General features: G+C 37.0%; 1 protein-coding gene across 1 annotated transcript in view; it reads left to right on the plus strand.

Annotated features, from left to right (window-relative positions):
- Nucleotides 1-3,325: 3,325 nt before the first annotated feature.
- Nucleotides 3,326-10,778, plus strand: part of BAZ2B (bromodomain adjacent to zinc finger domain, 2B) — a 131,932-nt gene continuing 124,479 nt past the window's right edge. The window contains exon 1 of the mRNA XM_009334018.1: nucleotides 3,326-3,367. The gene's annotated coding sequence lies outside the window, so the exon portion shown is untranslated. The remainder of the gene's footprint in view (nucleotides 3,368-10,778) is intronic.

A 10,778-nucleotide genomic window follows, 5' to 3' on the forward strand; every position in this document is an offset into this window, starting at 1 on the left:
TTTTTATTTAGCCTAATGAAAGTATGTGATACTTGCATGTTCATGCTGGGTGATATGCATAATACCATATGATATTTTAATGGAGGGCTATGCTCCTGTATTTCTGTTAAGTATTTGAAGAAAGAGTTTAAGAAATTTACCCTATTGGCATACCCCAGCACCTGCTGGTGGTATTGCACAGTTGCATGTTTTCTGGTGCCTTCCTCTCCTGGTTTTTCATCCTCACATCTCCCAGATGTTTCCTGACACCTCTGCTCATCTATCTCAAACTCTGATTTCATGTTCTATCACCCCTTTCCAAACTTAGATTTGGCAACCCTCCTACTCCACCCTTTCCCTCAGGTGCAATCAACTTTATGCCTCAACTGCCTATGGAAAGGTACCTTTTAGCTCATGTAAGTACACAGGTATTCAAGGTAGGAATGGTCATGGAACATGACCTCTAATAACATGAGTATCAGAGTATGGAAGGCTGAAAGCTTACATAGGCAGCAGATTTTGAGGTCTTCTATGAGTTTTGAAGGTGGACTGAAATGTTTATCGTACCATTTGAGATTAAAGACTCACTTTAGTAGGTCTTTAGTTAAAGAAAGCTAAGAAAACACGAATGTGCTTTGTTGAAATATATATTACATTATGATCTGAAGTAATTTGTGCGGTGTGAAGCTGTGAGCTAGCTCCAGACAGTATGAAGTGATTTTGCTTATGCACATGGCTAATGTTGGAATTTTTTGCTTTCGGAATAATTCTTAACATATGCAGACCTTGAAGTATTGGAGCCGTAGTAAAGCCTGTTTTTAAAACTGTTACCTGTTTGTGCTTGCAGTTCTGCAGTCTTTTGCATTACAATTTCTTAAGTACATATTCCAATTTCTTGCAGAAACTTCTTTGTTTACAAGTTTTTGTGTTTCTTGTAAAGTTCTAGAGGATTTTCCAAGTAGTGACCCTTTTCATGTACTAAGGATAGAGAAGAGACAAAAGCCCCTCTCTCCTTCCTCACTCTTTGGTTTACATACTTGCATCCAGTTAGAGCAGACGAAGTATAGAGGAGAAGTCAGCAGCTGGTAGAGGAAATGTGTTGAAGCAACAAATTCTCAGAGAGCATCAGGCTGAATCTACTACTCAAGATTTCCTCCCGGTCTTTTCTTCTGTTTTGGAAGTGTTGTCACCCTGGGGAAACAAGTAGGCTATTTTTGCAGTGCGGTTGGATCCTTAGGGATCTGGGTAACTTTTCTATAGAGAAACTTTTTCTTCTCATGGGATACAGTATTCAGGGCTGAGGAAGCTGTGACTGTGCAGTATGCTCTGCCTGCCAGTAAGGTAGCTGGTTATCGTTCCTTGCAAATGGCAAGCCGGAACTTAGAACTGTTTTCACTGTCCTCAACTCTATTGAACCTCTAACATTTGTCCCAAGGTTCAGGTTTTGGTGGCCTATTCAATGCCTTCAGGACTGACACCAAAACCAAAACTCAGCAGTGCCACAGGTATAGATGTAGTCAGAAGTAGAACGTATGTGCAAAGTTATAACAGGCAGCAAGTACTTGAGCTTCAGCTAATACAGGAAATACCATGCTTCCAACTTAGAAGAAGAAATATGCCTTTGTTTTCTACTTTCTGAAGGACAGTTCAGGGTTCTAGTCAGCCAGCAGGATGGTTGAGAGAGTAGCAAAATACATTCTTTCTTAAGCTTTTCCTCTCTCAAATGCTTTGATCCCACTTTTCAAATGGTGTAGTTACTGTGTCATATCTCCTTCCATCACTTCTCTCTTTCATGTTTCTGGTCTAGTAGGTTGGGGTTTTTTTGCTGTTGTCAAAGCATGGCAGTAGGGTAGAGAAGGGAAACAGTAATGTTTTGATTTCTCCTTGGGAGAACAAATGTGATTCCTTTCCTGTATAGGTTGATGATGTTGCCACTGACTGTTACAAGGAACGATTTGTTCCTGGCTGTCCTTTGACAAGGGAGAAAAATACCTATTGTTTTCCTGGCAGGCCCAGGAGTGTAGTTTGACAGTAGTGGCCATAACAAACAAAAAAGCAATTGTTGCTGTTAATGCCCACACGTTTACAGGTTGTAATTTAAAATTAGATTTAAAAAAACTATGTCTGTTGTTGATGTAATTAGATACCTAAATTGTTACTTGGTTTACCTAACTCTGTAAAAGAAGTTCTTGCTCATGTAGATGGCTGAAGTTTGTTGGTGTAAATTTATCAGTATGTTTTCTTGACTGTGCCACTGGAAGATAGGCCAGCTTTATGCTCCCATCAGTGTGATGCTGTAGAAAAAACTCTAGAGTAAAAAGGTCCATTTTTTTACACATTTATTTTTAAAATAAGTGTTCAGTGTAAAATAAAAGCCCCAAACAAACCAACAACCCCCCCCCCCCCCCGAAATGCCATTTCACTATAGCATTTTTTGGATTTGTAGGTAGTTATGCATATTTGCACAGTTAAAATTGTCCATCAGTGTAGCTGAAGAGAGCATCTATATTGTATAGCATGTATATGTTTAATGCTACAGAGATATTTTTAAAAGATTGAACTGTAAAATTTCAGACTCTTTACTAGTCTTCAGTGAAAAAAAATTATTAGAAAACCCCAACAATACCAGATTTCTATTACTATAGCAAGTAACATTTTCCTGAAATGCTTGTATTCCAAATGTTGCATCTGTTATGTTGTTTTCTATTTCCTGTACAGTGTGTATGAACTGTGTGTTTAGAAAAACTTGATTGACCCAGGGGAAAAAAAATCTGGGAAGAAAGCAATCCAAACAAGTGTTCAAAAATTTTATTTTTAGTTTTAAATTTTCAGTGAAATATCTGTGGATTTTGTACTGACATAGAGATGCTCCTGAATTCTCGTAGCATGAGAATTTGAAATCCTCATGCTAGAGAGCATCAGTAATGGAATGAAATTCTGGTTCCATATAAACAAAATTGAAAATTCCCATTGGTTTCTGGGAGGCCGGAATTCTTTTTGCCTTTTAACAGAAAGCTTCCTTTGACTTACTGTGTATGTCAAGGGGGAACACATTGTACTGTATCATTCACAATTTAGTAAGGGTAGTAAAATGGGTATGTGTATTTAAACAGCTGGTTGCAAACAAAAAAAGTGTCATTACATAACATTTGGCTTAAACTGTTCTTGTTTTAATGGCTTCATATCTGGCTGTGGGAAACAAAGTGTTTTCAATACACTGGAAATACTTCACAGATGCATTTTTTTGAGAAATGTTACTGTTCTGTTTGTGTCTTTCTTTGTCCTTGTAAAAGTTATTTGATGAAGGGATGACTCAGCTGATTATTAATTGTTTTCTGTTTGCAGGTTGCAAAACAGCAATGTCACAGAACTGACCACATTCATCACAGTAAGTAAGCTGTAGCAATAAGCATTCTGGTAATTTTCTGAGAAGCATGAATCATATAGGGAAAAGGAAAATGTTGTGTACTGTATGGCTTAGTGCTAAATTCTGCATCCAGGTCCTGATTTCAGCAAGACATTAAGCACAGGCTTAACTAAAACTTTCAGATTCTTGGTCCAGATGTGCAATTCCTTTTGTGACCTCAGGCTTAACTATTGAGTAGGTATTTAGCAATTAATGTCCATGATAACACTGTTATCATTCTTTCTGGATTTCTTTGTATGTAGGCTTGAAATATAAATATGATAGAATGTAATTTTAGTGTGTTGCGCACACTTTCAGTATACCTTTAGTACTATTGATGTCTGACATTATACAGTTTAGGGAATATTTAAAATTAATTGAGAGATTGTGCTTAGAGTTTTGATTCCAAAGTCAATTTTAGCAACTTTGAGAAGTATTTTGAATAGTCAGAGAATGTGTGATATTTTGCTAAATGATGAGCATGAATGATCTTGTTTTATTAATAGTCATTATCTATTAATAAAATAATAGATAATTATTTTATCTATTTTATCTAATTATTAGACTATTAGGAAATGAAGAATTTTGCATTCACATCAATTTTTGCATTTTTTTTTTCAGGATAACTAAAGAAAAAAAAGTATTTGTGTCTTATTCCACTACTTTGCTTTAGGCAAAGTTAACAGTGAAAACTAAAATAGATAGAGATTCAACCAGAAAGTCTGACTGGCTTTGCTTAGCTCACAGATGCAACTTTCAGGCATACTTTTTAACTTTTATTGTACTTACTGTCTGTCAGGTACATAAAGTAAGAGAGGAAAATCTGAAATAGATTTGAAATGATTTTTCAAGTTTATTATTTTGGTGCTTCTCATATTAACCATCAATTCTTCATACCCTGAAAATAGCAAATAACGTACTTAAATTTGTAAAGACATATTGTAAGTTTATGTCTAGTAATGAGATATGTTGGTTAACTAGGGCCTTGTTTAGATCCCAGACACGATATTGTGTCATACAGTGTAGTCTTATGTTTCAGTAGCGACCTTCATGCCCTCATCCCAGAGGTAACTTTACAATCAGTAAAGATAAAATTTGCACTGACAATACGGGAAAAAAAAAAGGCTAAATCAGTCATTTTTGCATGCTGATTAAAATAATTCTTAAGATTAAATTTAAAAGGCTCAGGTTTCATAAGTACTTCAAGTGTACAGTTGCATGCTTTCTGTACAGTGTGGAAAGAGAAGCTATTAAAACCACTACGTGTGACTACTACTGAGTACTACAGTATTTACATGAATGGTAAGAGCACCAACATCTGCTGAATTCAAAGAACGAATAGGTTCATGTGGAGAGAGCAGATCTATTAAATAGGAGGGATCAAGTGAATTAAAGGTCAAAAGAACAAGCTTTCTAGTGAACACATTGCTTAGCAGGCAGTGATATGAGAGCAGGTAAGGACAGGAGGTAAGATAGCCTGCTGTTTTGAAGTGAGGAGCAGCAATGTGAACCAATTAAAAAAAAGGCACAACTAGGAAGGTCATTAAGTAATTTGCAAGAATAGGTAAAAATAGGAAGACTGTATCTAGGATTTAGAGTTTACTGCAGGCATCAGACACTGTGAAACTTTCTGTAATACATTAGTATAGTGCCAGCTTCTGTAAGGTGAGCCAGTTTTAATGGAAAAGCTGTCTTTTCATAAAAGCTGAACTCTGTTGTTTTTTTGTTAATGAAGTATTGTTTTTTTTCTGGGACGTATTGAAACTGAAAGATTGCTACCTTCCCAGCCTCCCTGTGTCTGAAGGAAGGCATTGAAACTTTCTAGAAGAAATTTCCAGTTTTGCAGGGGGTAGGGGGTATAGTATCTAATTAGTTTTAAACATTACCCATATCTTGGGCTTTAAAAAACTAAACCTGCTAACTTTCTGACTTGTGAAATCTTGTTTTTTTTTTTAAAAAAAAAAATTAGTCCTTTTCCTTGGGAAGGAGAAGCAATCCCATTGAGAATATGGGTACATAGAAAGATGAAAACAACCGTTGCTCGAGTTGAAAATTTCTCTTTGACTTTTCTGAACACTCAAGTGTTATGAGGGCTCCTTCCTCCTTAATGTTTTGGGAGTTATTACCCCCAACAAGTCTAGATCCTACTTTGAGGAGTAGTTTTCCCTAAACCTACAACCACGGAATGAGAGCTGCTAGCTGGCTGCAGCTGACCTCTGTTACTGTGTGGAACAATCAGGATGAATACTGAATAAAAAAGTGCCTTACTCAGTAGAATGAGAAAAATGCTCCATAAATGCTCAAGTTGACATGCATAACTTTTTCTCCCTTTAAATATGCAATTGGAGAAGAACAGGAGGAATTTATAGAAAGATTTGTGCTTTCTGATTGGTTTTCCTGTAGGCCTTAAATGCAAGGGAAATAATAGCCAGGTGTAGATCTCTTTCTCTCAGCAAGCTTATTTTTAAGGGCTGATTGTTTGTACTAACTCAATGTACTGGTTTACTCTGCTTGTGTGTTTATGGCCAACTATAAGTTACTTAATCCTTTTGTGAGGGATGAAAAATGTCAAATCTCTGAAAAAGAAGAAAAAACATATCCTTAGTCATCTCTAACATTTTTGTGGGTACAGTCAATTCTTTAGCCTACAGAACATACTTTCTTTGTTATGAAGCAATAACAACCCTTCCATCCAAACAAAGAAATGGCACCTCAGTATGCATTCAGTTGTAACAAATAGGTTGCTCAAGGGAGAGCTTGGAAAGATTAGGACAAGTGGCAAGTAATAATTTCTTGTACTTTGTGAGTTGTAGGTTGTTTGGGTTTTTTTCTGTTTGTTTGTTTTTCTGTTAAAGTCATGCCATTTGAGATAAGAGTTTCTTGAGGATACTAATTTCTACTCCCAAAATACAAAATTCTTTTCATCCCTAATGATGGCTCTTTGTGGCGGTGGGGAATTCTAACAGTATCACTTCACCCGTGGAAACAAATAATGTAGAATGTTGACACAGTACTTGAAAGTTATGCAGATAATACTTTCTAAAAATTTTCTATGTGGTTGTAACTGAACAATTTGTTAATGGCTATAATTAAACAAGTGATATAAAATAAAAGATCAGCTGAGCAGAAGGCTGAACAAAATTTTCTAGAGAGTTAAGATAAAGTTAAGAAGAGAGGCCTCAGAATTTGACCAAAATTGTGATGACAAGTTACGTTTATGAGAGATGTTGCCATTACTGGAATACTAGAGTTGATGAATACTGCGGTTAGCAGAAGAATCTTTGTAGGTGAGATCTGCACTTAAGTTTTTTCCTTTTTGGGGCGGGGGGGGGAGGGTGGAGGAGAAAGAAAAATCTTGAGCAAAGAAGAGGAAGTTGTTAAAGGATTCGTAAATCATGCTTTCTACAGAAAGTAGAAGTAAGGATTTGACAGGTTTTGAAAAATACCCAGTTTCTTTTCACAGTAACAAAGTATGCATTGGCCTACTTTGAATTGGTGACTAGGAGTGTGAAGGTGAACAACAAAAAATGAGTTGTTTTGCTGTCAGACCCAGGAAAGATTTTGTATATTTGAATTGCTGCTTCTAAAATATAGAAGCAAATAGCCAAGAAAAGCACTTCCCTTACATGAAACTTAAGTGTGTGTAAATAGTAGCCTGCTTGCTGTGTTTTTATTTCGTTTGCAGGCTTGCAGAAATGAAAGTTAGGCAAACATCTTGCCTTTTTTTTTTTTTTTTTAAAAACCATGTGCTTTATCACTTGTCAGCTGCTGTGTTTCAGAACAAAAGAAATTGCACAAAAAATGTGATTGAACTGTAAGTGAAATTTGGTAAGTCTGGGAACTGGCAACTAATGAGAAACTATTGATAACAAATTGAAACCCACTATATGGAGAGGTAAGGGGGAAGAAGGAAGAAAAATTTGGTGAACTCAGATTAACAAAAATAGTTCTGTGCTTTTATGGCAATTTGTGAGTGTGTCATTAGCTCCCTCCCCACAACTGTTCCCATTCTTCTTGTCAGAAGTTAGCTTAAACATCTGGATACATAGCTGTATTTGCCTTTTTTCATCACGTAAATACTCAAAAGGATTCATGTGAAGGTGTATTTGGTTATGGAAAATGAATCTTTGTTTTCATATTCCCCCAAAACAATTCTGGGGCCTATAGTACAAGAAAGACATGGACCTATTGGAGCGGGTCCAGAGGAGGCCACAACAACGGTCAGAGGGCTGGAATATACCTCTCCTGCGAAAAAAGGCTGAGAGAGTTGGCGTGTTTCAGCCTGGAGAAGAGGAGGCTCCGGGGGAGACCTGATTGCAGCCTTTCAATATGTAAAGGGGGATCATAAGAAAGATGCAGGGAGACTTTTTACTAGGGCCTGCAGTGACAGGACAAGAGGCAATGGTTTTAAACTGAAAGAGGGTAGGTTTAGATTGGACGTAGAGAAGAAATTTTTTTTTTACTGTGGTGGTGGTGAGACACTGCAACAGGATTGCACAGAGAAGTTGTGGATGCCCCGTCCCTGGAGGTTTTCAACATCAGGTTGGATGGGGCTTTGAGCAACCTGACCTGGTGAAAGATGTCTCTGCCTATAGGAGGGGGATTGGACTAGATGATCTTTGAAGGTCCCCTCCAAATGGAACCATTCTGTCATTCTATGAAAACATGCTGTTCATTGCTTGTAGTAGTAGTATTTGAAAAGTAGCAGTTTGGTTTTTTGACAGTGTAGGTGGATGTACATTTGGCAAGCTCAGAAAAAATATAAAAGCTTCCAAAACAGCCCATTCCCCAAAGAACGTGATTTACTTCCTTCATACATGTATAACACCTGCAGATTTAATTATATCTTCACTTCAGTATAATAACAACAATTAACATTGACTAAGAAACTAAAAATGATACAATTTTAAGTTTTATGTGCTTACAGTAATTATACAGAGTGTAAATAAAAGGCAGAAGGCAATTCCACCTTTTTTCTACTTATTTTTGCAGTTATTTTTAGAAAATAATCTCATTAAAAAATTGAAATAAAAGTAATTTGTTGCTGTATGTTGCTGATTTGTCTGCAAATACGGTCATTGTGTGTGTACATGTGTATGTGCTTGCTTGTATGTGTATATTTTAGATTTATTCATCAAGGAAAACAAATTAACATGCTAGATAAAATAATTATGGAAGTAAAATTACAAAATTACAAAGTTTCAAGGAAAGAATAAACTGCGTATTTCTCAGTGGAATACCTAGTTTTATGACAGTTTTCTTTTAAACTAATAGACTACATTTGATGTGTTGTATTTTATAATAGGAAGGCAGTTTTAAAAAACAAAACCAAACTCTTTACTGACACAACTTCTGTAAGAGTTACTCCCAACTGTTTTAATGCTGCTGCTGCAAACCAGATTTAATAATGGTTATTTGCTGAAAGGGTTAAAGAGCAGATTTTGATTATGTATTGTCAATCCATGATTAGCATCTGTTAGGAGGAATAAGTGGTTTATTAAGCTTTACTGTACAGATGGCAACTGGAGGAGCTCAGATGTAAATTGAATTTTCGGTAGTATCACTGTATTGTTAAGACCAGCTGGTTTTATCTTTGCAATAGCAGCGATCCGTTTGCACAAAAAAGTGTTTTTGTTGGTTACAGTTGCTTCAAAAGTTCAGAAATCTTTCAAAGTACGTATGATTAGATAAGAGTTTTCACTTTGTTTGCTCTGGCTTTCTTATAGAAAGAAGTGGTCTTAGCATTTAAATACAAAGCTTTGTCTGCTTATGGGAAATGAGGTATTTTTTCTAATTAAGTTTCAGAGTCTTAATATACAGTAGCTCTGTAATTTAGATGTTTAGGTTAAGAAGGCATTTCTAGTAAACTATTGAAAAAGATAATTTTCCATATATAAGTTGATGCAACCTTATCTTTTGAATCTAGTCTTCAAGGACTTCTCTGCTGGTAGCTAATCTGAGTATTGTGTTCCTGTTTCAACTAGAAAGCTGCTTTTAGTAGAACTTCACCAGTTCACCACAGGAAAGCTCCAAAAAGTGTGGTCTGGGTAAGGGTTACAAGTTCAAGGCGGGAAGTGTATTGCGCATGTTGTTGTTTTTTTTTTTTTAATTTGCTGTTACCAGAATTCATAATTACTGTGAATCATTTGATACTTGATTATATTCTTAAAGTCTTAAAAATCCTTAGGCAAAACTAAATTTGCTTTATTTAATTTCTTTTCTGATTTTAAGGTAAGTAGCAAATCCTGTGGTAATAAAATTTGAAATAGTGGAATCAAAAGAGTCAAAACTGAGAAGGCAACTGGGATCCTTAAATGAACCTTTTATTTTTAACTTGACAGCTGGAAGAGCATAGATGTGTGTTTTGTGAGAAACTGATGTGAAAACAGAACAGCTTGGTAACTGGGAACGGCATATTGATCAGCATCTCTCTTCAAACGTGTGTGAAAGGCACAAGGCCTTGGCTTAGTCTTGATTTGTGGTTATAGCTCTGTTCTTCCATTGCTTGTAGCATCGGTAGTCCATAAATCATTTACTAATTTATCTTAACAGTGAGTGAATAAGAATAAAACTTTTTCAGAAACTTTTGCCTAGCAGGACAGGTTGGGGGCAGTAGCAGAAAGGTCCTTGGGGTTTTGGGTAGACAGCAAGCTGAACATGAGTCAGCCATGCACTCTTGCAGTAAAACAGGCCAACTGCATCATGGGGTGTATTAGCAAGAGTGTAGGCAGCAATCTGAAGGAGGTGATGCCTACTGTCCCATTTGGCCCTTGTGAGACCACATCTAGAGTGCTATATCCCAGTTTTGGGGTCCCTAGTACAAGAAAGATAGTGACATACATTAGTGAGTCCAGTGGTTGGCTACCAAGATGAACAGGGAACAAAAGCGCATGACATAACACAGATGTGTGAGAGAACTGGAATCGTTCAGCCTTGAGGAGGCTCAGGGAAGCTAATGGTTATCTTGAGCTGCCTAAAAGGTGTTAGAGAGAAGAAAAGTCAGATTCTTCCTGGAAGTGTACAATGAAAAGAGAAGAGGCAAGAGGTGCAAATTATGCGAAGGGAAAAATTGATTAGATAAAAGGGAAAAATTCCTGAGAATGGAAGTTGTCAAACTTCATGAGCTGGCAATGTGCGCTTCCAGCCCAGAAAACCAAGTCATATCTTGGGCTGCATCAAAAGAAGTGTGGCCAGCAGGTTGAGGGAGGTGATTCTCCCTTTCTACTCTGCTCTGGTGAGACCCCACGTGGAGCACTGTGTCCAGCTCTGGGGTCCCCAGCACAAGAAAGACACGGACCGGTTGGAGCTGGTGCAGAGGAGGCCACAACAGCGATCAGAGGGCTGGAACACCTCTCCTATGAAGAAAGGCTGAGACAGTTGGGGTTGTTCAGCC

This window comes from Pygoscelis adeliae, unplaced genomic scaffold (assembly GCF_000699105.1).
Source record: "Pygoscelis adeliae isolate BGI_AS28 unplaced genomic scaffold, ASM69910v1 Scaffold131, whole genome shotgun sequence".
Taxonomy (NCBI): domain Eukaryota; kingdom Metazoa; phylum Chordata; class Aves; order Sphenisciformes; family Spheniscidae; genus Pygoscelis; species Pygoscelis adeliae.